This window comes from Lepeophtheirus salmonis, chromosome 13 (assembly GCF_016086655.4).
Source record: "Lepeophtheirus salmonis chromosome 13, UVic_Lsal_1.4, whole genome shotgun sequence".
Taxonomy (NCBI): Eukaryota; Metazoa; Arthropoda; class Copepoda; order Siphonostomatoida; family Caligidae; genus Lepeophtheirus; species Lepeophtheirus salmonis.
In genome coordinates this window covers 4,618,437-4,624,745 of record NC_052143.2, presented here as the reverse complement: position 1 = coordinate 4,624,745, position 6,309 = coordinate 4,618,437, and the positions used below count along the sequence as shown (strand labels likewise).

At 29.3% G+C, this 6,309-nt stretch overlaps 1 long non-coding RNA gene across 1 annotated transcript; it reads right to left on the bottom strand.

The window, feature by feature from the left end:
• Positions 1-1,899: 1,899 nt before the first annotated feature.
• On the bottom strand, positions 1,900-5,525 carry LOC139907067 (uncharacterized). Its single transcript, XR_011783383.1, has 2 exons — positions 5,349-5,525; positions 1,900-2,876 (listed from the first exon to the last, which is right to left on the bottom strand). It is a non-coding gene; the product is annotated as an uncharacterized lncRNA (long non-coding RNA).
• Between the last annotated feature and the right edge of the window lie 784 nt (positions 5,526-6,309).

Sequence of the window (6,309 nt, the reverse complement as noted above, 5' to 3'; positions counted from 1 at the left end):
TAGGGGGCCTTGAAGCACCCTAAAAAAAGGGCTAACGACGCCTCTGTGTATGATACAAAATCTAACTTGATTTTTTTTATATCAATAAAAATCAAATCTTATAATTTGTGACTTTTTAACAATAAAAATCAGCTATTAAACTTCTTTATTAAATAACAGGTAAAAATTCAAATATTTTTCCCTTAAAAAAATGCATAAAAAATTTCAATTATTGGTATAAAGCCCCCTACACTACTTAATACATGGGATTAGTATATAATTACATGGGAAGGTTGATCGAAAGGAATACAAAATGGAGGAGGATTAAGATCCTTTATTAAACCTAAGAGTGTGGAATGAGCTACCTAAAGAAAAAGAAAAAAAAAACAAGATTTCTTAATTGCAACAGAGCCATTCTGACACATTAGACCAGGTGTTAAATGCTTCAAGAAAAAAATTCCTTTATTTAAAATATAATTGCTTCCTTTTTGTATCATCATCATGATTTTTTTTTTCCTCAAGGCATTACAATAATAAAAAGGTCAAAGAAATATGCGAGGGACTCAAGAGCCCCAAAAATTCATAGCAAGAAACCATCATTTTTATAATTTAGGGGAAAAATTTAGGTCTGAGTTAAAAGTGATGGTTCATTAGGTTATGTAAAGCACATTTAAAGAAAGATGTGTGGAGCTTTTTTTGGCAGTTTACAAAGATATAACAACAATTGTAAGGGGAATAAAAAAAATGAATCTTTTTTTTAAAACTTTAAAATTCCCTATTTTTTGAGCAAATGTCAATTGAAAAATAACCTATTAAATTGTAAATTTGGTTTCTTTAAAGAAAATTATGATTCTTCTTTGATAAATTGAATAAAAAATGTTAATTTTTGATTGCACTACTTAAAAATAAAGAAATGTATCCGCAGGGAGTTTCTCCTTAAAACTGGCGTAGTCTTAGTATCGTTGTTTTGGGCTCTTTCATATTATAGGTACAAGAACAAATCCACTTTATTATAATAATATTACAACATATTATCAAATACAGTTAGTATTTGATAATGATTATTTTTCGAGATAGTTTCCATTTGTCTTTCTTTTTCCTTATTGAACTTTTGTGTATTTTCTCAATAGAGAGATGTTAAATGTATATATTGTGTACAAATTGCAGGTGTTGCACAAGTTACAACTTCTATCAGAACATTGTAAAAGCTTCAATTTGTTGGTCTTCAAATTCAATATTTAATTACAACATTTAGCAATCTAATTATTAACTAAAAATAAATACTGTCATTTCATTTTGATCTACTAAAATTACTTGGTTATTATGTATTGAGGAAAAATATAATTGTTGCCATTCGAACTTTATATTGTGCCACAAAATATTTATGTTCAACTAAAAATGGTTAATAATAACACGTTGATATATGGATTATCCATGAAATATTCAATTATTGCACTCTCCTCATCCCATGTACTGTATATTTTTATTTAAAATTATTCGTCTCTATTTTTGGTTGCAACTTGTACAATTTACTAAGCAAGTTATAACTTGTACACATCATATATATAATAAACATAAGTAGATTGAAGAGTATAAAAATGATGTAAACACACGAAGTTAATAGTTATTTGCTCCATGTTTTGAGGCTATTTTCAATATTACTGCATTCATTTCTCATCTTACCTTTGTACAGCTATATGTATACCTATGAACATACCCTATCTATAAATCCAAAAAGACAGGTAACCCATCATTCATTCATACAAAAATAAAGTCGTGTCGTGAATTCAAAAAGGGTGATTTTTCTTTCGTTACGCCCTTAATTGTGAAAAAATCTTGGTATGTTTGATTCAAAGAATCATAGTTGTATTTTTTTTGTTGATTTAAATGAAATTAAAGTTGACAAAAAACACTTTTAAATTGTGGGGTGATTATATTCTTTAATAAATCTTCATTATAGTTATAAATTATACACAGAAAAAACTTACAAATATTAGTGCTATTATCCACAGAGTGGGGATTTTATATCCGGAATATTTAAGGATTATGATTATTAAAATTTATATCTACAAATTAAATTAGCAATTGAACAATCTTTTGCTTCTACACGATGGGATCCATCACTCAAACGAACCACCTTCAGCTTTAACCACATCCTCCAGCCTGGTCTTGAACTTTGCACAGGGCTTTACGAGGAATTCGTTGTCCAAGTTGGTCACTGCCTCAGAATGGTAGTTTGCAAGGAGTCGAAAGTGTTATGTTCACGTGTATTGGACTCTCTCTCCAAGACATCTCACAAATAGTAGTCCAAGGGGCTCCAATCCTCCCATCTATGATATTTTTGTCATTTTGCTTTAGGAAGTCTGGAGTACGTTTTCTGCTTTGAGAACTATCAAAAATCTTTCCTGCACGTGTTCCTGATCCATCAGACTCCTTGAAAGCCTTCGCAACGTCGTAAACAGTTATATTAGGCACCTTTGTAAATTCAAAAATCTTATTGGGTGTACGCGCTGAACGGACACACACAATAATGGCCACACAGTGTTCATATTCAGAGCACATCTCAAAGATTTTGTATTATTTTATACACCATTTTTTGAGTTGAATATAATGAGAAACATTCATAGACATTAATTTCAAGGTGCCAAGATATTCAGATTTAAAGTTGTCCCACACTGTATAGGTCATCCTGGAAGTCTTATATTTAAAGCTAATGCTTAAATACAAAGAAATACAGACTCTTGAAAAGAATATCTTCGATCAATTTTCTTCTAAAAATTGGATAACACAATGATGCATTTCTCTTTTTGATATATTATCACTTATTATCAAACGAATATATCGTTCTACATATTAATTACCATAATATTTTCCCAATTTCTTCGCTGTTTAAAAATCTATGAAAAAAGAAAAAAAAACATATATAAGATCATTCAACCTATTAGTAAATTTATGTTTTTATAGCTTTTGCACAAAAAATAATACTTTAAAGTCAAATTTATTTAATCATTTCATTGCTCTGTTGAAGTCTCATCCTAAAAGAATTTTCATCCATGATATAGCAATAAAATTAAAATTTATTGTAGAACAATAAAATATATATTTTATTATCAAATTATACAAAAATTGTTGCCGATCTAATGAGTAGATGTTGGATTTGATTATTATAGTATATATCAATTAGTGTACGAAAGATTTTACTCTAATTTTTTTCACACACTAAAGTAGTATAACTGATCCTATATTATATGGTTGGTAAAAACGAAAAATATTCATTCACTTATGTTTTTTTATAAGAATAATTAATTTTTGTTAATTTAAGTTCAATTTGCAGTCACTCCAAAGGATTTATATCAATCTTTCTATGCCAGAATGAAAAAAAAAAAAATCCAATTTGCTTTTTGTTGAAAGGGACACATATATACAAATAAAACCGCATATATTTAAAGATAATACATCTCATAATTAATTGCAAATTGTATTTTGTTATAAATACAATATGGTTTGCCCTTAAGACTATAAGTTATTTAATTAAATTCTTAAACCATTCAACAAACTTATTTTGTAAGGTATATGTAGAAAATATTTACTAAAGTTGACCTTTTATGAACACTACTTTATATGTGTTCTTCGAGATTTTATGAATAACCTACATTTATAAATTTCTTTTTCAACATTTCTCTCCCCATTTTCCCCCTCCAACGTTTTTTTTTTTTTTTTTTTTTTTTTTCATATTCTCATCTAGGTATTTTATTTCTACTGAAATGGAAAAAATAACAACATTTTGTATTCAAACTATTTTTTTGTATAACAAAAGTTGAATTTAATTTAAATCTTCCTTATATAAATATATTACATAAAAATAATGAAAATAAAATAAAACTTTATGAGCCCTGAAGGTTCAAACTTGTTGTTCAAAGTAATTTTTTTTTCAAGTCTAAAACAAAGCAGATTTTCAAATTATGAATTATATTACTATACAAAGTAGCAAATAGTTATATTCACATGTACGTAGATATAGTCTTAAGAATGCTTCCACAGAATTGTTTATACACCTTTGATTTATCATTTGTAGGTATATGATGTGGTATAATTTACCCGAATAAGTAATTGGTAACCTTCATGTTTTGGGAATATTACGATCATGCAATGCATGTGCTTATATGGTAAGCAAATCATGTTTAGAGATAAGTTTCGAACTGCTCAATTACTACAAAATGTGCCCATGTTTCTATGTACCTATTAATTTTGTTTTGACAGTCCTTATTTATTTGATCTGGTCTTAGAACCGGTCCTATCAGTCTTTGAAATATAAGTGATTAAAAAAGAAGAAATAGTGTTGAATGGCGTCATCGAGGAACAAACATTACTAGTTTTAGAACTTATATGCAGGATTGAACGGGACGGAACTACAATCACCACTCCTAAACAAGGACTGAATTAATGTTTTTTACAAGTACTTTTTATTGTTTTGCTGTGATGTGTTTTGTGTATACACACAGATTTGGGATCCAAAACTTGCATTAAATCTTAATTACGATTTCATCCCCATTATTTTTAATTACGAGGTTACATTATGCAACCAAACGACAACGGAAAGAAAAGTAAACTAGTATTGTTTATACAGCATGTCTCTATGAATAAAAATGGCGGAGATACAACAACAAAGAACACACTTGTGTGATCTCCTCTGTATAAATGTCATTGCAAAAAAGGCTGCGGATACCATTGCCATCTCCTTCTGGATTGCATAAAACATCAAGAAGTCCATTAATGGTGTTGAAATGTTTGTTCAGCTAAGAAGAACCAAAACTACTTGAGCAACAATATGGCTGACTTCTGGACTGACTCCACGTAGACCTCTACGAGCCTTGTACCCTGGACTTTGCCATTTGGTGGGTCTTGGAGAATAATTTCTGCCGCACCTCTCTTCCAAATTTGGATCCGCTTTTAGCTGCCATCATGACACGGCCTTCATCAAGGCTTTTATTGTTTGTGAAAAAGGACATATTGAAAAAGATTATTTCTAAATATAGAATTTATTATATTGATTTGAGTTTTCTTTTCTTGATTCTATAAAAATCCCATTATTCGTAATTGAGTCATGCTACTGTAAATTTTGGGACCCGACTCAGTTTGTATTGGAGATGTTTTCTTAGCAAACAAGTTCCATATCTTTTAAATATGACACCTGGTCCATAATATTTTATTTAGTCTGACTCCTTTTCATATAAAATTTGAAGAAAAAAAACAACATAAATCCACATTATTTTACTTATCGGTTACATATGCATTCAATGTATTTTATTAAAATTTAAATGTTTACAAAGGAAATTGACCACAAGCCTTTTCACTTATAATGAAATTACCTTTTAAATTATTTTGTTAGTGTGACGTAACGTCCCAACCCCATCATTTTTACAACAACATGTTCCAAAAATAGCAGAATCCGACACCATTAACCCCGTTGGTATTTAAAAAAAAGTTCCTAACATGAGATTCCACGTCATCTTTTCTTTGTTCAAAAAATGTGTGCGAAATTCAATCTAGAAATGATAAATAAGTGTTATGAACAGTGATATTGCTTGAATTTATAACTTATTGTCTGAGACTTGAGAACCCTGGAATAAAAACACTTGCTTAGTAAGAAATATAGGAGTTTTAAAGCGTAATAACTCTTAACAACAAAGTAATGAAATCCTTATTTTTGAAGAATCTGGTAGTTAAAAGTCCACAGCCTAACCTGATCCAACGGGTAGGTCTAAAAGTCTATTTGTGCATCACTAGTATGTATGTACACATATTTTGAGGCTCAATTCGAGACACATATTTCTTTTTCAACTTGTGAAATCTTTTCACACCTGTACGTGGAAAGCAGTTCTCAGAAGACAAATAACTATTTGAATGACGGAAATTACGAATAAAATATTGTTAAAGCTTTAAATAAAAAGTGTTTTTTTAGATCTACCTACCTTGTGAGTATTTGAGTAGCCCCTTTGACCCAGACGCTTTTACCCATTGAAGAGCCATTTGGAATATTTAAAGAAGTCGTGATCTAAATACTTCCTTTTAGATAGAGAATGAACGATTAACGCAGCAAAAATATCATGGGATCTTCAAAATTAACTGTATTTCAATTACCGAAGGAAACACAATAGTTTTTTTATGGTTATTTTTTTTTTTTGTTCTTCATAATTTCTTCAGTGTATTTTATAATCCATTCATTCGGTCGTTTTGTTGAAGAAAACTAAATGCTTATTTTAATAAAGAAAAGTATGTAAGTACCTAGGTATATATGTATAAGTGCTATTTCCTTTCTTCTAAGGTATA